General features: G+C 40.3%; 1 protein-coding gene and 1 long non-coding RNA gene across 7 annotated transcripts in view; both read right to left on the bottom strand.

Moving 5' to 3' along the window:
- The window catches only part of NEK7 (NIMA related kinase 7), a 63,298-nt gene extending 58,033 nt beyond the window's left edge, over window positions 1–5,265 (bottom strand). Inside the window, exon 1 of one of the 6 annotated variants that reach the window (XR_011002089.1) lies at window positions 5,034–5,265. The gene's annotated coding sequence lies outside the window, so the exon portion shown is untranslated. Of the gene's footprint in view, window positions 1–1,135; window positions 1,416–3,393; window positions 3,881–5,033 lie in introns of those variants that run through there. The other 5 variants (XR_011002088.1, XM_068199605.1, XM_068199601.1 and 2 more) reach the window with 5 other exon arrangements.
- A 3,959-nt stretch (window positions 5,266–9,224) lies between these two features.
- LOC137479250 (uncharacterized) lies at window positions 9,225–14,212 on the bottom strand. The gene is made up of 2 exons (XR_011002086.1): window positions 11,636–14,212; window positions 9,225–10,648 (listed from the first exon to the last, which is right to left on the bottom strand). It is a non-coding gene; the product is annotated as an uncharacterized lncRNA (long non-coding RNA).
- Window positions 14,213–20,601: the final 6,389 nt, after the last annotated feature.

Raw genomic sequence — 20,601 nt, 5'->3', positions numbered from 1 at the left:
ATTACACAAGTCAACCTAATGGCTCAATAACACCAAAGAGCTTTCTTTCTCTGCCACACGATCCACATTGCCATCTTGAAATCTCTGGCCCTGTTGCAAAGCTGATCCAACTCCCTGATGCAGCTCAGCTTCTGCTCTGCAAGCAGAGAGCAGATCCAGCATGTGGGGCACTCTGCTGAGCACCAGAGGAAAAAAGTAAGAAGGGGAAGTTCAGGGATGGGAGATGTAGGAAAGGGACTGTAGAAGAAACAGAACATCTTCCCTCTGGCAACAGTGTGCTAGTGAGTTAGCTCACCACATTTAGCTGTGCTTCATCCTCAGCAGGGAGGTGAAGGAGCACTTCAAAAAGCTGCAACAGCAAGGCAAGTGCCAGAACAGAGAGAAGGCAGTTCACAGAGAGAAGGTAATACACTCAACACCAACCCAAGAGTTTTGTCAACAAAATACTGTATGAGAAAGTAGAACTAGGAAACAAAAATGTAAGGAGCATTAATAAGAACAACAAGTTAAACTGGAAAAAGGAAAAGAAAATAAAAGGAGAAAAAACCCCAAAAACGGAGATGTTAAGATAAAGGAAGCTAAAACACGATTTAAAAACCCTTACAGGCACAAAACCTCACAGCTCTCACAGAGAGGGAATCCTAATGAAGGCATGGCTTTAAATGCATCTATAAAAGCAAATTATTCATAAAGAGATTTTACTAAAAGTGTAAACAGCTCATCTTCACACAAGTTAAAAACAAGACAAATTAGAAGACTAGAAGCATTGTCAGATAAACCCATTATGGCTAAGTACAGGGAAAATACATCCCAATTAGAATACTGGGTGGACTCAACTGTGCAACAACCCTGGCTGACTATGTCCATGTTGCTACAGGTGAGGTAGAACACATTTAACAATAAATTTCACACACTCCTCAAAGAAATGTCTCAGCATCTTAGAAAGCAGTGCAAGACATCCTACTGCAAGTGTTGGATGCACATTCTTAAGCTGAAAAAATTTACCTGTAATATCTAGTTTAAAACCTGCTACCCCAAAGATGATAAAATGAAGGAAGCATCATAAAGAATCAGAAAAGAAAAGAAACACCAGCCATATTTAACAGGCTTCCTGTGAACCTCTGAGCAGCATTACCCTTGACTCCTGAAAGTAGCGAGAAAGCCAGGATCCCAGGGTCCAGAAGCAAGGCAGGCAGCAGCCAGCACTCACACTTCAGAGGCAAGCCAACACTCAAGTCTGCAGCTGTTTCTATGTTTTACATTAAACCACCACTGCCTAAAAGGTGCAAGATCCATGTGTGGCTGTGGAGCACCCTCAGTGACCAGCAGCACATCTGACACTGTCTGCAGGCTGCTCCTCAGGTCCTGCTGGTCTCTGCAAGTTCACACACAGCCCACATACCCAACACACAGTTCTGAATTTCAGTCAGGGCAAGGACTGGAAGTTTACTGCTGCAAAGACAACTCCTTTTTTGGATTTGCTCTCAGATGAGGACAAAAAGGGTACAGAAGAAGGGCCTCTACAGGGCAGGAGGCTATGTGCTTTCCCACAACAAGTTTTTACTTATTTTTAGAAGTAACTTTTAGTTCACCTGTGATACTTTTGCCTTCCAGATATCAAAGAATCAGTAATATTGTAAATTCTGTACTCTAACTACAGAAAATTGAAATGAACTGAGAAAGACTGATTTCATCAATACTTCACAGCATCTAATTCAAATATCTCCCAAAGGCTTCAGCAACAATCTAATCTACAAGTTCTACATGAACTTTTATGGCATTGTAAAGTAATTCATCTGGTCCAACATAAATAAAGCTATTAAATAAGACAGCAATAACTTTGCTATAAATCATTCCAAGCAGCTTGAAGAAGCTTGAATGCAGACTCCCAAATGCCACATGATGCAGTCTATTTACTTCATCACCTATAATCCAAAACAAAAGTCACTAATATCACAAGATTAACTACATGCAATCAGGTTTTAACATGATTGTTCACAGTATTTTCTTACAAATTCCTCTTTTTAATGTGTTGTTTAAAATTTTATAACAAATTCCCTTGCATAAATAAGTGCTATATGCCCAACAGGTTACAATGGCACTTGAAATACCGCACATTTTCTTGCTACAAAAATCACAACAATCACAGATGTGTTTTACATGCCTGAAACAAATGCACAGGAGTCTCTTCACCAAAGAAACAATTCATTTTAACAGCATGGCTTCTCTGCAGCTTTTTAAATTAATGTGACAGGAAGAATCACTTTAATACTTATAAAGGAAACACAAAGTGAGATGATGTACTTCAGTCCAGGGCTCAGGTCCTTCCCATGTGGCCAGGGAAGTGAAATGGTGATAAATACAGCAAATCAGTGTTCTAAAGGCTGCCAGTGTCACCACTTTGGTATTTTGGTCGGTTATTTTCATCTCGTTTGCAAAGCACATGGAACGCAGATAAACTGAACAAATTCTCTGGAAATTAGTCAGTTAACTCCTACAACTATTCACAGTATTAACTTTCACAGGATAACCCCATCATCTCCTAAATCAGAAGGGATTTTTGGATAAACACCAAATCACAAAAACTTCCCTTGGATGTACAGAAGAAGTTAGTGCAGTTGGACTTTTCCTAGGGGACTTTCCAATGTAAGGTGAACTCAACCAAGCATCCAGCACAGATGTTTGGAACAATATCAGACTTCAGAAGGCAGCAAGGCACTGATAGTGATAAGCTGAATTTAGCATCAGTATAAATGCAGAGAGTACTGCACTAAGTTTATTACACATGGCGGGGGGCAGTAATTATGAACAAACTGCCTCAGCAAATTGTCTCTGTGCGCAAATACACAGGACTGTGTTTTGTGCAACTGAGCTTATAGAGGGGCTTATATGGCTCTGTCTTACAATCCAGAAGATACCACAGGTCACAGTAAAATGAGCAACTGACTTCCTGCACTCTGCTTTTCATCTGACTTTCTCATTTGCTCACAGGCCTTCCGATGAACTCCAAAATGTTAGATTCTTTCCTTCTTTTGAAACAAGCTTCTATGGTGAGGACAGGAATCTACTTATCTAATTTGTGTAGACCCTAGAAGACACTGTGATAAGTCCATCAAAAAAAGATTGTTGGTTGAATAAAATTCCTTGATTTCAAATTATTTTTTTACTGTAGTGACTAGCTAGAATGTTGAATAAAAGATATCTATGAAAAAGGCAGCATCTCCATCCTTACAGTGAACAACCTCTAAGTGTGCGCTGACAAGCCATCTACCCAAACATCAGGTATTTCTAAATATAGTATCTTCATGTTTTCTAATTAAAGAACAAGTGCTCTTAACATTATTCTTAGTATCAAAACATTTAAAAATAACAAACATGGCTTTAAGTTCTTACTTTAAAGTTGTCATACTTGCTCATAAGTTTCCCTCTTTCCATCACAGTTTTCCTTCCTCTGCCTAAGTTTTCCACAGGCCATGAACTAATGACTGTTTTCCACTGCATTTCATCTCCCTCAAGACAGTGCAAGTCTGTAGTTTAAACAGACATTTCTACAGCACTGCAACACTTGAGTTCTCTCCTAAACAGCCTAGAAAAAAAAAAAACTTTTAAATTTCATTCTTCCTAATTTAGCCAATCTGTGAATCTAACCATCCAATCTAATAATCCAAAGTGTGTACCTTATGCAATTTCTGCATCTCAGGCTTGTAACACAACTTTATATAGGAAATATATCCAGTACATTCCATGAAATTAATGCGCACATGCAACCTTTCCTGAGAGGCGATGCCAGTATTGTAATATGAAAAAACACCTCTATCACTTCAAAAGCTGATAAAAGTTACCATTCAGTTGGTGCAAGAAGGAAAAAACATTTAGAAAGCGTTTATCTAATATCAATAATTAAATATCTGTGTGATTAATGGACACACATCCCTTCATTATATTTTATCAGAAGTAGGGCCATTATCTTAATTAGTTTTACCATTCCAGTGGTGATGCCCCTCAAAAAATGCAGAGCAAACCAAAGCACACTGCACTCGAAGAGCAGCCTTCTGAACACGAAAACCACGCAGGTTCAGTTCACACGGACACTGAGCGGAACTTGGGGCTGGCACCGGGAAAACCGAGCCTGGATGCTCGCTAAGGTGAAGAAGGGGACAGAGACAGAGAATGCCCCACTTCCAGCGTCTCCCACCAGGCCCCAGCTCTCCCCAGCCCCGCGGACAAATCCCGCACGCCGGAGCGGGAGGGCCCGGCCGGGCAGCCCCGGTGACCTCCCGGGCAGGCGCGGGGCAGAGGCCGCCGGACCCGCCGGGACGGGGCCGCTCCCGCTCGCAGCCGCAGGGCCGCGGCTCCCGGCCACGGCGCTGTTCTCACCCGCCGCCGTGTGACACCCCCAGGCGGGGCTGTCCCGGGAGCATCTGCCCGACACCCACCCCCAGGCGAGACGAGGGCACGGCAGCCTGGAGGAAACCAGGGGAAACCGACGAGGAACACCACGGAAAGCAGCTCCGCCTGCGGCGGGCACGCAAGGAGCCCGGCGCGGCAGAGGCACGGGGGGCGGCGGGGCCGCAGCCAGGCCGGGGCCGGAGGTGGCGACGCCGCCGGGCAGGGTCCCCGGCCGCCCGCTGCTCTAGCGGAGGCGGCGCGGCAGCCGCCACCGGGCGAAAGTCCACCGCTCAGGGCGCCGCTCGCCCTGCCGGCACACGGCGGCTCGGCGCCCCTCCGGCCGCGGGGCAGGTGCCGGTGCCCCGGACGCGGCGCAGCCCGCGGCCGTCCCGCCCCAGCGCCGCGCACAAACTTTGTCGCTCCGGCCCCGCGCCGCTCCCTCCCCGCGCGGCGGGCGGAGCGGCAGCCGCCGCGGCCAATGGCGCCGCGCGCCGCGGCCCCCCGGCCAATGGGCGGCGGCGGGGGGCGGGACCGCCCGCAGCCCCGGGCGGGGGGAGCGCCCCGGCAGCGCCGGCTCGGCCGCGCGGACCCCCGAGAGCCCCCGGCCCCGCCGCCGCCCGCGGCCCCGCCGCCGCCCAGCTCACCGGGCAGCCTGGCTCCGCCTGCTCCTGCCGCGGGAGACCGGGACCGGCCGCCGCTCCTCCCCGGCTTCTCCGGCGCCTCGAGCCCGGAGCCGCGCCGGCGCTGGCAGCGGGCGCCTAGCGGGGCTCCCGGCGGGCGGCGCAGGCACCGGCAGCGGCCCCGACCTCCTCTCCACCCCCTGCCGCTCCTGTCAGGCCCGTAAACATCCCGGCATCCCCGAGGATGGGGCGGGGCGGCCTCCGGGCCCCGCCTCGCTCCGCTGCCCCCGCTCGGCCGGAGGCGCGGTGCCCGCCCGGGTGGCCGCGGTCGATCTCGGCGGGCCGGGTGTGGCTCTGCGCGGGGAGCTCGCAGCTCCGCTGGAAATGATCCGACTTGTACGCGCGGTGAGACAAGGAGTGCCCGTCCCTCCCAGCGGGTTCGTGCCGTGGAGCACAGCGGGGCCCGGGCACTGCGGTTACGCCGCGGGCACGGGAAGCGCCTCTCGCCCCGGGCCGAAGCGGGAGCGGCCGGGAGCGGGAGGAACACCAGCTCCGGCCTATGGAGCAGGGACTGGCCCTACTGTTCTGAGCAGCAAAGCTCTAAGGCTTGGGCCCTGCCAGATTTGAAAACGCAGCATGCCAGACTTGCTCATTTTGTATTTGAGTTGTGATACTCAATGTGCAAGACATTCGATATTAACTGAGTACATCAGCTGGAAGTGACACAAACTCCTTTTCTGCTATACTGGGAGAAATAAAAGTGATGGAAACAAAAAACACCAGACTCTTGGTGAGTCCTGTTCCACCAGCTTCTACTTTGCAACAGCACTGGGTTTAAGTAGACAAAAAATACTGAATTCCAAACTACTGGTTTTCAGGTTCCTGAAAGTCTACTCTGCTTCAGTGCAGGCAAAAGTTATTACCTACACAGAAGAGAAGCCTTAAGAACCTATGATGGGGGAAAAGTACAAAAGCTGACCATTTTCCCCAGTAAGGTTATAGATTACTGTGATCAAATAACATTTTTCTCAGGTGTAGCAGCCTTCTGTAAAAGGCACTCCAGTAGTTTAAAAAAGAGAAAACAGTAATTGAGAATTACCTTGAATCAGATGTTGATTTTTCCAAAGCAAAACTTAAGTTCTCATAAGGGTTGGAGGTTTTGCTGCAGTTTTTCCCTTGTAACAGGTATCGTAATACTTGATTTAAGCCTTGCAAAAGAAGTAGGAAATGGGCCAGTGTGTCTGGAAAAAGTCTATTCACTTCCCTGTGTACAAAATTATATGTTTTTGAGGCAAACTTTTCAGCTTTGAGACATCTGCAATGTCACCAGTGCTACAAAGTCTAATGAAATTTGAAATAAAATTATTTTTGTTTGCTCTCATTTCTCTGATTTGTTAATCTTTCTGCACATTTCCTCTGTATTAGCATCGGGGCATTTGATGTCACTGGACAAATACAGTGATAAGGTGACCATCCAGGCTGTGGAACCAGACATACACTATGACCTTCCCCTTTGATGTGCATTTTGTATTTCTTTAGGGTAGTCCAAAAGAATTAATTGGAATTGTGATTAAGAGAATATTTTCTTTCCTTTATTTTTCTTTTTTTTTCTTGTGGATAAATTATGTTGTAAATGCAGATCTTGAACAAGAATTCCCTGGATTTTTTTTTTTGTAGAAAGTGCAATACATTAGGGCTCCCCACATACCATGGAGTGAAAGCTTGATAGATCTGCCACACAATGTTAAGAAGTTATTTCAAAGAATGACAATCAGCAATTCCACTGACTTCCATCTCCAAAACTCTCTCCGGCCTCAACCAGAAATGGGGTTGTGTGAGGGTAGTCACCTATTTGCAAAACCTCTGATGGAAAAGGGAGAGATTGTTATTTGGTGTGTAGCTGACCATAAAATACTGACTCTTATTAGGTCTCGTGTTTGCACAGGTAAAAGCAATAGTACTATAATACCCGCCTGTTGCTATTTTCTGGCCTCTATTAGATGGAAAATGAGCAATTCACAATTGCTTAGGTAGCACTTGAAGGTTTCTCTACATTCATGCATAAAAAGAGAATACCCAGGGCTTACTTGCCTTTTTTAATGATCAGTTTCTTAGTCTTCCTTTGTTTAATCTGATTGTATTTGAATTTTTTTCTTTCATCCTATTTTTATACTCACTGCTCTTTCACTTTCATTCACTTTCTTTGATTTTCTCCATGCTGTTATTTCACTGTACAGTTCCATGATATTTTGACTTCTCTCTGTAGACACCTGAATCCTATGGCTACTTTAGCCTGACATTACTAGTTGATGAAGCATCTTCTCTTTCCTGTATTCCAGCCTTATCTTTCTTAGAAGATGGTTGTTTCTATTTTATTCTTGATGCTTGGGACTCAGAGATGGTAAAAATGAAGAGTCTGCTTTAGTTAATTGGTTCATCATCACAACCAGGCAAATATTCTTTCATATAAATGTAACTACACTGCCCCCATTAATTTTAAATTTGCAAAGAGACACATCTTGCACAGAAGATCCTCTTCAGACCTGGGTTGTACAAATGTTTATTTACAGAAGGATGTTTTTCTTTGCTTTTCAATGCACATTTACAGTTAAATAAATTTGTCTAGTATTCCCTGTAATGGAGACTTTATATCAAACAGAATCAGAAAGGCAGAAGAGGCTCCAGAAGATCCAGTAGCCTCAGGGATTGTTAAGGAGCAGGCTTATCTCTGGCAAAAGCTTCTCTCAGAGGCCAGAGGGGACACTGCCTAACCAGCTAGCAAAGAATTAGAGAAAATGGGCAAAGACATGCTGGAATTAGGGATCTGTGAGGGAGAACATGGCTTGTTCCCTACATCTTACCAACTTCTGAAGGTGTTGGCAGCAAATGCTTTACACCTGGAATTGAACAGGCCAGAGGCAGAAGGAACAAGGACCTCACTCTTTGTCAGTGGATGCTAAGCTTCATTAGCCGTGCTATTATTAATCTATTCACATTTCAGCAGTGATTTAAGAAAGCTGCACCAGTCTTTTTCTGATCATTGAAATCTGTGAATATACATAACCTATAAATATAGTCAGGGTTCAAGAATATAAAAAAAAATCCAATGATGACAAAGGGTATTATTTGGAATGGCAATGTGACACTTGGATTGTCTCTGAAAACAGTGTCTTTTGTCAGGACTAAGCTGCTAGACTTGAAAGCACCTAGAGAGTGCTAGGTAACAACATAAAAATCAACCAGGAATTCAAACATTTAGCCCAACTCCCCGGACAGTTCCTAACTTGCTTCCACGGTTATCCAGGGCTCTGTCCAGCTGGAGACTCTTGAGATGTTCATTAACAGAATAAACTGAAGACTCGGGAAAAATATAGATTTGAAAACTTAAAACTTTCAGGCAGAAGAGCTCACTAGGACAGTGGAGGATGGGAATAGATATCTTTGAGGTCACAGAGATAGGAGCATAACATAACAGCTCACTGGTTAACAATTCTTCAGGTTCTTCAAATCAATAACGTACAGGAAATTAATCAAAAGGAGCAACTGCTCTGCTCTAAGGCCTTGAAGCCTGAAAAGTCTCCCTCTCTCTTGGTTCTTTGTTACTAACAGTAAAAAGGCTAGGATAGCTGCCTGTGACATGGATGTGGAAATGGGAAAGGCTGTGAAGGCAGAAGTATAGAGATCTCCATTATATTTGCACTGGATAAATATTAGGATAGGGCTTTATGCAGAACTTAAGTTTTTAGACAATATAAGTCATTAAATGGAGCAATCCAGGGGAGCTTGGAGAACTGATTTGTGTCAAGCAGGGCACCAGACCTTCTGAATTTCTGTATCAGAGAATTGTTTTAGAATTTTGATCATAATATATTCAAATTCAAAAACCTTTAGAAGTGGAAAAGCCAAATAAACTTACCATAGCAACAATGTTGAAAAGAGGACTACATAAAATCAAGGAAGTTTGTTAAAAGTAAGTTAGGAGGAAATTATCTGTATTAGAGATTCTGGGTAAGTATCTATCATCTGTCAAAGCCAGTTAGAGGGTCTCCAAAAGACTAGCAGACCTCCACATGCGAATAAAGGATATTATTAAAAAGGAATAGGAGCCCCTTAAAAAAAAGGGTGTTCAGATGAGAAAAACAGAAAATAGCAAAACCTCTGGCAGGCTACATGTGAAACTGTAAAAGGCAGACCAAAAGCATTTGAAGGAAAATGTTAGTAATGGTATAAAACTCTATTGTAAAGCCTCTTCCAAACACATCAGAAGCAGGAAGGCTGCAGGATAGAAAAACTGTTTGCTTATGTGGGTATTATGAGAGGTTCCTACAGGGAACCCCTTTATACCACAGAAACCTGTGAGAGTTTTTGGAAAGGTATGTGGAAACAGGGAGCTTGGATGATAGGAGATTCCTGTATTTCAGTAAAACTTCTCAACAAATCTTCACTACAATTGCTTAAGGAAATTAAGCTGCATTGCAATGCAAAAAAAGGATCAGTGCTGGGCTATATTGAGTGCTGTGCAATACCTTTTCCTAAAATTTGGTTCTATATAAATAATCACAGTTAAATACAGTTCTTTTTTTCAAATTTTTTCTATGTTCTAGCACACTGCTATTCTGATGTATTACCATAATACGTGTGTTATTGTTTAACTGAAGGAAGGAAATATTTGTATATTTCCTGTAGTGAGCACAGTTAGCCTTACCTAGCTTACTGGTAATAAAGAAAACTACATTTTGGTGCGGGTTAATTGAGCACCAGCTGATCTGTCCATCCTGGCTCCCACTCCACTGCAGCCTGTTGAGCAGGCTTCAGGTGTTTCATACCCCAGTGCATCCACATCTTCCCTCAGTGTGTCCTGGCATTCCCCGTGTTCTTTGAGGGCAGCACTGCTCGCCCTCATTGTAGCAGTGTCACTAACAGAGCACCCAGGCAGCGAGTTCAAACGCAGTTCAGGGACAGTTCTGCCACTCACACATGATGGCAATGACTGTTCAAGAACCAGCAACAGGCATATTCATCTGTATTATGTCTTACCTCAGTTCTTCCTGTTTAACAAATATTTATCATAAACCCCCAACTGTTCTTCTCAAGATTTTTTTTTGCTAAGTCATCCTTTACATTTATCTAAGGTCCAAACCATTTTAAACATTACAAATGTAACAGTTTCAGTAACTATGTGACTAATCAGTGATGGCAAGGAATTCCCTTTACATATTTTTCAATTGTTCCCCTCCTAAGTTGATTACCCTGCTCTGAATGCCAGAATCTGAGTATTAGTACGTTTTGCTAATGGTAGAAGTTATCTAACTTCTGTCTGGTAATGATCCTTCATGCATGAAGTTCTTTCACAGAAGCATATTCATCTAAAAGAAACTCTTACAGAAGTGGGTAAGACTTTCAGCTTCCAAATAATTGTTCTGTCTGTTTGTCCAAGGTGGTAGTGTTTACGATATGACACGGGATTAGAAACTGCCTTCAAGTCTATAAACATGTACTTGCCAATAAAACCTGTAAACTGTATATCTGGTGTCACTGAAGTTCAGGCTTTTACCCAGTGTATGTTGGTGTAGCTGCTCTGACTTCAATGGAGTCATGCTGATTTACACAGCTGAAGACCTGGGCCTTAGCTGTTGGATCTGAGTATTTTAACAAATAAAAAAGAAAATTTAGTCACGTTCATCCTTTCCTTCAGTAATTTATAGCTGCTAGCAATTGTGTTATGCTGGAGACATTATGACTATAATACTGCAAAACAAAAATGCAGTATTGTGATTGAAAATTTGCAGCTATTACATTTTAAGCTACCTGAAGTAAATATCCATGCATATGGATCCATATGCTGAATCCATTGGCTTCAGTGGTGCCTAGGAAATGAGGATGTGGTGTCTAAAATATTACTAAAATCTTAAGCATACCTTTAATTTTCCTCTCCCACCTGACTAAAATTCCTGGGTAGATCAGACATCCCTGCCACTGTACCCCCAGTGCAGAAACTTTGGGGTGTCCAAAGAAGCACCTTACCTTACACAGTAACACAGGTACAATTTAGAAGCCTGTTAAATATATTGGGATTTTTTAGTGGAAAGTGATAGGTAAGATAAATGCATTTTTGTCTATTTACAACACAAGTCAAGGAAACCACAGACCTGATGGAGGTGCATATTCAAATGTACTGTGTTATCCGTTGTCTCATTCCAGGTATACACCTGGCAGCGATTCTAAATACACACTTTGGGTCTTACCTGAGCTCAATAAAATGTACACCTTTGGAGGAAAGCAGCCTGAGTCTCGTGATTAATTAAACACCATTTAGAGTTTACATTTAGTCCTGACACGAGACAAGAAGGTACATACATGGCACATAGGCACTTTGCCCAGAGTAAATGGTAATATGACTTTGACCAATATGTCCTCAACTCCATTGTTACTTGATAAATTTTATTTAAATAATTTTATTCTTTTTTTCCATATAAGATTGACTGGATTTCCTAATCTCCTGTTCCAACCTTTCAGACAGAAACAAAATAAAGATAAACCAGCATTTGTTCTGCAAGCATCCTTTCTCTCAGCCTGTGTCACAACTGGTTAGAGTGCAATTCTTCCAAACAAGAGCTGTCTCTCACCATGTCTTTGCACTTTGCCTGGTAGAATGGAGCCTATGCCTGTGCTGCAATGCAATAAATAATAATTTATGGTGATGCTGGAAGGGTGTTGACGGAAATTGAGCTAACAGCATGAGTGGGGAATAACTGCATTTATCCTAAAAATAACTATTGTCATTCAAAAAAGCAAACTTAATTTCAGTGTAGCCTTTTTTAGCTGAAACCTTAGAAAGAACATGATTTTCAGTGGCAATTTTGCTAGAATGAGGTACTGACTCAAGAGCCAGCTGGAGACAAGAAAAATGCACAGAACAAGTGAAATAAATATCATTGGCATTTTACAATAAAATGGGGGTGCATTTTATAGGTGGCTAGCAGCTTGTAATTACCCTTAATAAAACTAATCCTTTCCCTGTGCTTATTAAAATGTTTCATGTATCAGCAGGCCGTGAAAAGGACTCACTACCAATCTCTTAACTTGCATTAAAACCGAGAGATGTCCACTTGAGTCATAGCTCCCAGTGCCAGTCCTGTTTCTCTGCCTGCTATTGGAATTCAAAGCCTCTGAGGGAATTAAAACTAACACATTAGTTCCTAATTAAATCCAAAAGGGCTGTGAAATGTAACCAAATAACTTTATAGTATTTCTTGGGAATATGATCTCAGGAGGATAAGGAAAGAGCAATGGCTTTCAATTAAGGATTTTCCCTCTTCTAACACACAGGAAATGTCTGCAATATTCTTTTGACCCCTTTTAATTTCTTCAAGGGGAGCATTTGACTCTTCCAGCTTCTTCCTACAAATATATTTTTAAAAGTTCCTGCAGGTTTGTAATAATTTAGTAGGATAAAGAAGTACAGTCATTACTATAGCAGTCCTTTTTTCTTCAATTAGTATTTCTAATCACATTAGACATGTTTTCAGTATCCAGAGAGGATGCTTGATCCCTACAGCTATCATGAACTATTAACTTTAATTGAAATTTACAAGTCTAATGTTGTTACATCTGCTAAAAGCATTAACTGCCATGTTAATTACCAAAATGTTAATGTTGCGTTAAAATATGAATGTTCCCTTTTGACAGTTCATCTGTGGTTTAATTATTTATTTTTGGTAGAATATCTCCTCAAAAAAAGAAAAAGGCATAAAAGCAAAAATGCTGACTGAAATAATGAGACATAATGGGAAAACTTCATCTAGGAAGAAAACTTAATACTTTAGAATACCAGTTGCTAGCAGAAATTCATTTGCATTCCTTGCTGTGTCAAAAATAAGTACATAGCACCTGTGTCATGTCTAAGATGTTATTTATAATCGCAGCACATTCTTCTGCTTTTACTTTATGGGGCTATCTAATGTGCAGGACAAGTTCTTAAATTCCCATAGTTCAGCACTCTCATTGTGTTGGTGCTATAGTAGAAACTCCCCCAAAAAAAGATTTCAGGACTTCACATCAAAAACTTTATTGGATTTCTGAAGGTTTCCCCATATAACTCATTTGAAAATAGGTTTATGAAAGGAGATGTCTAGAACTCAGTCCTGAAGTTACTATACTCCCTATCCCAAGAGTACAGGATCAAAGAGGAAGTCTTTTAAAATAAATTAGTAACAAGCATAGCGCAGCGGCTCGTGTAAAGGAAACAGGAATCACTGGTTAAAGTAAAGCTGTCCCTTGCTATATTTCATGGTACAATACTCCTCTATCATATTATTCTTAAAGGCATTGCCACTGAACTTAATAAACGAGAAAGTTCTGACAAACCAATGTTAAATATAATTGTTAAAGGTTTCTCTCATGTTGAATAATTATTTTAATAGCTGAAGTTAACAGTCTGCTAAGTAATTTCTTAATGTGATTGTAACTAGGTACTGTTAGATTTTATGCCTTCCTGTATTTTTTAATTTTGCATGAAGAAACCTAAACTTTGCCCGTAGACCTTCTATGGTACATGTCAGAGGCACATTCCTCACTCTGTACTCTGTTCAATGTTGGAAGTAGGCAGCTGTTTAGTGGCAAGTGTATAATTGGGTTTGTGGGTGAAGGAAAATATATTTTTAGATGTCCAGTTCACAGATATAGATGGTTTATTAGAATAACAAAAATTTTTAAATCCCCAAGTAAGACCACTGCAAATTGTCAGTGGACTTTGAGCTAGCAGGACAGCATGCTTAACACGTCTTCCTTCACCACAGCCTGGCCTCTTCTGATGTCCAGACTTTCTCTCCACTGTATGGTGAAATTAGTTCCAATCATAAAATGCGAGTTTTCATATAACATATTTAGAGCTCTTGTTGGAGGTGGGTATTGTACCATGATAATGGAATTCTAGATGAAAAGTTGCATTCAGTTGTCTTTTCAAGTTAACATTGTTGGAGAGTGCTGCAATAAATGATCATTTGTTTTGCACAGAGTTTGCAGAATTTGCCTCCAAATCCTTTTGTAGGGCCTTTAATAAAGAAGAGCCATTGAATGAACTGGTCTGGAGTAGAGAAAAGCTCTGCAGTCTCCCAGATGTTCAGAGCCCAGACTGGTCAGAGTTTATAGAATATATCCACATACAACTCCACCTTCCCTCCCAAAAATCCCCAAACAAACAGAAACACTAAGCTCAGATGGCTGGTTATGTTTTACGAGCCCTATTGCAGGTACATTCAGCAGGACTAGTAATAAGATTTACTCCGGTTTACTCCGTAACAAGATTTACTTGTGCTCTGATCCTGAGGCTTTTAAAAGTACTATTTCAAACAGAAAAGATTTCCATTTAAAAATAATAGTGGTTATTATTTTGAAGAGTGTAGCAAGTTGCTAAAGAAATGTTTTCTAATAGTCTGCCAGAAGGCAACCTATCTCCTGGGCTTTGTTGGCTTGTGTAGATTTCATTGCCTGCAGCAATACTTCTTTAAGTCAAGTTTACAGAAACTTGTCTCTCTTGGGGAGATGAATATCTTTCAAAGCTCATTATATATTTGGGAATATTCAAGCACTCTAGAGAAGACAAGGAAATAATTCAAATTATTCATTTGCAATAAATATGATACCAACTTTTGTGCTGCAGTGCTTGAGCTTACATAACTTCTTGCAAAGGTCTGTATTAACACCAGTCTTGGTGCATGGAATTCACCCCTCTCTTTCAGTGTCACAGTTCTTACAGCATGGGGAAATTATTTAACTCCTTTTCTAAGCCAAAAAAAGAAACACGGTTTTTATCTGGTGGCTTGTGGCTGCTTGTTTGACTGTCATTGTAAAGCAGTGTGAAGGATAAACCTGTACAGCCACTGAGACACACAGACAATCTACAATCTTCCCTATTCATTTATGGAATTATCAGAACTCCTTTTATTTTATGAAATGGAAATAAATAAATTAACCTCACTGTACCATGCCCACAGAGTAGCTCCAGCAAAAATGTTGCCTTTTGTCCATCATTCTGATTAAGGTAAAGCCAGATCTTAGTCAAAGATGTAGCATTAAGGAAACAGAGTTCCTCCATTCAATAGGTTTTAATTTGCCACATTAAAAAAAAAAAAGAAAATAACTTGTGTTTAAGATGTCTGCCTTAGAATTTGCATATCTTCCTTTATAATTTGCATATTTTCCTTCTCTGCCCACATTTTAATTTTTTTTTCTGTAGCGCATATACTATTGAACTTCAAAATATTTCTGTCATTCCCTTCACCAAGGAGAGAATGCTTTTGGTGAAGGATGCTCTAATAGCTGGCACATCATCCACTGAGAAACTCTTACTGGACTCTAAATCAGTGCAGTCTTTTTAATAATAGTTAATCAAAAGGCCAATCTAAGGGTATTATTTTACGTGCTCTTTCAAGATGTGTTCACAACAGTTTTTATCAGACAAAGCGTCAACAGGCGAACTGCTCGGTTTGTGCAGAACTTTTTGATAAGAGTGACAGACAGCTTCAGCAGTAAACCTTTTTTTGACCTTTCTTGCAGACATATATACATTCTTGAATGAATATGAGAAAAGCACTGCATTCTTAAAATGACACCAGAGTTCTGGAGCTTTGCTACAGAATCACTGCTGTTATAAATCTAGATTTACTTTAAAGAGAGCAATATTGACCTCACATACCTGATCTCGTCCACAGAGATCTCCAATGTGTGAGTATGTAAGATAATACCTAGCATCACGGAGCTGATTTAGAGAGGACTACAATATTCACATATTTTAATTTGGGCACATGATTTATGTCCCTTCCAGAACATTACAGGTTTTGGGTTCATTATATCTGTGGGTGTATATATATAAGGTATTACATGTGCAATAGAAATTAACAAATCAGAAGTAAATACATTAAAAGGGTTGTTTTGGGCCAAGGAATACTGAAAACAAGACCTTAAATTTCAAAAGTGAAATCTTGGTTCATTAAAGCTGAGGGAAATTTTCATTTATTTCTCTGTGACCCAGATTTTCCTTTAAAAATTTAATTTACACCCAACATCACGCTTTCTGTTCTAATTATTTATTCTTCTGCAATTACCCCCTCTGAGTAATATTATAGTAGTGGGAAAAAAAACAACCTGATAACTTGATGTTTAGCAGACATCTTCCATCAGTCATTTTTAGATCTGAAGCTTATGCAATTGAATTGTAATTTTGCAAAACATAGCATCTGCTTAATGAGGCAGGGCTTTAATGTTTAGAAGTCTAATCTTTTAGATTCTTAAAAAAAAATTGCAGAACAAATTGTTTGCTCTACATCTCTCATCTGAAACACTGAAAGCTTTGTATCATCTCCTCATCTGCCCTAAGCTTTAGACTCTCAAGGCTATCTGTGGGAGCATATACCACACCTTTTTTGTGTGGTCTCACTAAGGAACAGTGTTAATCACTCTCCTACAAGGATCTTACACCCAGTGTATTAAAAAATACTCTTGATTTGCTCAAAGCTTCTTAGGAGATACTTCAAGGACACATAATCCATGCATTCAGAGTCTTGATAATGGGGTACAGCAGCATTTAATGAAACTGCATTGAAACAGGACACTATTTTACTATCTGCAAACTGAACCTGTCAGTTAGAGTGTTCCTGTTATTTACTTATAGCAGATTTAATGTAGCATAATGCTCCTACATCTGCAGTGTTTTAGGTAAACCTACACATATAAACTTGATAGAAGTCAAATACTTATTTTACAATATGCATACAAAAATAGGAACCTATGTGTTATTACTAAATATTCTCATTAAATATCTAGAAATGTTACATTTCTTGTTCGATAAACTTCATCCCATCAATGACACACTCAAGACCCACTCCTAGTGCTTTTTATTCTTTTACCTAACCAATCTCCCCCATCTCTGGTTTATTCTTTTAATTCTACCCTATACAAGGAAAAATGGAAATCTGGTGGGGTTTCCTTTGTAAGTGAAAAACGGAATAATAGTTTTGTTCCAGGTACTCTACAAACTACTGCTTTGTCTGGTATGACATGACAGCTGAAATTGAATTTGGAGGCTTCATGGACTGCTCTCCCTAAAAAAATACAAGAAAATATGTATGAATGAAAACTTTGTTCCAGACTATCCAATTTACAGGAAGTCAGAGCAAGCCAACAATGATTTTCCTGCTCCTGTTGTCGCTCACTTTCACCTTTTTCCTAATAAAATAGTCATTTCAGTTACACACAAGCTGGTGAATAAAATCTATACAGGTACACTGACTATCCCCTGCTGTTCACTCATGTTCAAAGCACACTGTTGTTAACTCCTTAGTCCATCTGATTCCATAAAGGTTGCCAATTGCATATTCAAAAATGTTAGATTGACAACTGTAATTATTGTAGCCTATTAAAGTACTAAAATATGAGTTTAGATCTATGGATCAATCCTTAATTAAGCAAACATCAAAGAACAGAAACCCAGAGGAATTAAACAGGGTACATTAATTTTCCCTGAAAAAGACTTTCCTGTTGTCAATATTTCCCACAAGGGAGAAAAAGTCATAAGTCCAGAAAAAAAAGTTGCACAGAAAATGCCCAGTCTCCCAGTAATACTTTTTGCAAAACTTAAGCTAAGTAGGTAATTCAATAGCAACATTAAAAGGGTGGAGAAACCATCCTCATGTTCAGCTTCTAGGTCTTCTGCAAGACTAGAATGAAAGGAAGACACAACTTTGGGCTGAAAATCTGATCATCCTAAGTAGATCCTAACTGTCAGTGTAAAGGACTGTGTACAGAGCCTTTAATAATATAACATGGTTTTGAAGAAGCGTGGGATGCAGAGATATTGTTTATTCCCTCTAATGCTCTTCGACATTTCCTTTTCATACAGATTTGCTATTACTGTAACAAAGTGAAACAGGACAAGTTTCTTCCTTTTGGAATGCTGCTTCCAAAACCCCACTCCAATACTCCTGAACCATTGCCACAGACTTAATAAATTCCAGAGACCACTGGGAGCAAGGTTTGGAAACACTTCAGCAGATGAACCACTTTCTGAGAACTGAAACCTTTGTTTCAAAAACACATTTAACACAAGCTGACTCACGGGAGGCCTGAAGTTAGAGCCTCCTTCTCTCTTTTCCAGACTCAGTCCAAAGAGAGAAGACTTGGAGAGAGACAGAAAGATTGGAGTACTGATCAGCATACAAATAAACAAAACCTATAGGAAACATTGGTATGCATCTGCACAGATATGAGAATAAAAAATTAGCATTCATTCAAAGCTGCTTCTGCTTTCTGACAGGTAATAATGATTGTTAATGGGACTGACATTTCCACTGTACAATCAAAACATATTCTTCAAAACCTATTGCATAATTAACATTACTTACACACAATTCACATCAAATAACATCAAATTAGAAAGACTTATGGGGCTAGTGAATAGCATCCTGAAAAACATCTTGTCCAGGTGTTGACTGAGCTCTGATAAGACTCGCAGGGCTCTGCTGGGTTCTTCTCTCAGCCAGGCAAGTCCTCAGTGTGTTCTGCCACTGCGAAGAGTAAAAGGCTGCACCCATCAACACAGGATTCACAGGGATGCTTTTCCTTCCTGCACATTGTCCTGACAAGGAGAGTGATTGATTAGCCATACAGGAGACATGTCCCTGCACTGTAATCCACATGAAACAGCAGAGAGACAGGAGCAAGGTTCATATCTTTATCCACCTGATTAATGACTTGGTGTTGCCCAAGATTAGGTAAGACTATAAAGGAGTTCAGATTCCTAATTTCTTTATATCTTTATTAAATCAGATACTTGATGCAAATTCTATTTTTTCTCTCAATAAGCTTCTCACTCATTTTCTAGAACAGAGACTGATCTATGCATAGATGTTTCCAGAAACACTGCACCTATTACATATGTATGTACTACACATGTCAGCTGTGTCCTGTTGGTCAGCCAGAGTGAATTGAACCGTGTGGCCTCTTTGCTGAACTAGAGACGTGATGGTCTGCAACAGCTTCCCAAAGAACAGTCGGGGAAAAGCCTAATTACTTGAAATGTGATGTTTAGTCATTACATGAACATCATTTTGAGCTGTAGTGCCCAAAACACAAACTTGGGAGGAGCCTTCCCAACCTAGAGTTTGTATGGTTGGGAGGAACCTTGCAGACAACAACCCAATCATTTCCTGTTCTTGTCTTAGAAGAAACTTGACATATTTTGGGGGGTTGCAGTGGGAGGAGGAGGGGGAAAGGAGGCTGCTATCAAGTAGTTGTTAAAAACATGCTAAATAAAAGGTCTAGATAAAAAAAAAGAGCCTTCTTATACAGTCTTTGATGTTGCCAAACATTGATTGTGAATTGAACAAGAAAAAAATAAAGCAAGCTGAAAATGTGCTGTCAGTACTTTTATAACACCAAGCTTTTTATGATTTTTTAATGCTCCAATGACAGATATATGAAAATGAGTGCAAAATGAAAAGAAGAAAGAAAATAAAAACTCAGTGTAGAAATTGCATAGACAAAGAATAAAGTATAATTTCCTAGCACTGACGACAGCATAAGCATGAAGTAACTTTCAGGAGAATTATTTTTGCAAAACACCAGTATGTTTCACATGCTTTGGTTTCTAATATGTCATTGTTAAATCAAAGTCTACTTTTTTTTCCCCAGGCATGTAGAAGAGTTAAGAAATATGAAATAAATTGTAACATTACCACAAAGGCTTTAAAAAAGAAAATAAAGTCACTTGTTTATATTATTCATCTAGATCACACCAACAGATAAAATGGCCTATAGATTTCCAGGACAATACATGAGGATGCACAAAATATGGTAGCTAAATATTGCATCAAAGTTTATGTAAAGTGTAATTATATCTGGCATTTTAGTTTATCACTTTTTGAGGATTTGTGCAGGAGATAGGTGGTACACAAGTCATATCTTCCTGCTGAATCTGAGCAGGACTAAATTTAGTCTTTAGTCTTTGATTCCGCTTCTCATTTTGCATAACAGACACTAAACAGCTCAAGCTAAATTTTAGGAAAATTGCATACTTATGCTTTCTTAGAGCTTGTCTCCAGAATGTTTTTCCAGTCTACCTATAGTGGAATAATCCATGTGTGGATCACTCAAGAAAAAAATTAATTAATTAGGATCATTTAGGATTCCTAAATAGGAAGATATTTAGGATTTTGTTATTTAAAATACTGCATTTATATCACAGAAATGGATCTAAACATGTTTTTATTTGGACTTCAACAATTTACCTTCCCAAACAGAAATATTCCATGCATCTGACCTCAAGCTGCCACGGGCAAAAACCTGCAAGTAGTTCATAAGCAGGTTGCCAAACTCCATCTCCTGGATATTGGGAATGAGAATTAGGAGTAGCTAGAGTACATCACAAGTATATTTCTCAAACACTTCTAAAATTAGAAGTAGTTATATAAATTATTATAGAAAAGAAATTCTCAATAAGGTGGAAACTGAAGATGATTGAAAGAGGCTCATGCTACCATGAAGAGGAACAAACTTTTCTACTACTGGTTCCTGAGTTTTAAACTGTCAAGGAAAA

Source organism: Anomalospiza imberbis, chromosome 9 (genome assembly GCF_031753505.1).
Source record: "Anomalospiza imberbis isolate Cuckoo-Finch-1a 21T00152 chromosome 9, ASM3175350v1, whole genome shotgun sequence".
NCBI lineage: Eukaryota > Metazoa > Chordata > Aves > Passeriformes > Viduidae > Anomalospiza > Anomalospiza imberbis.
The sequence above is the reverse complement of the archived record's forward strand: the minus strand, read 5'-3'. Positions and strand labels throughout refer to the sequence as shown.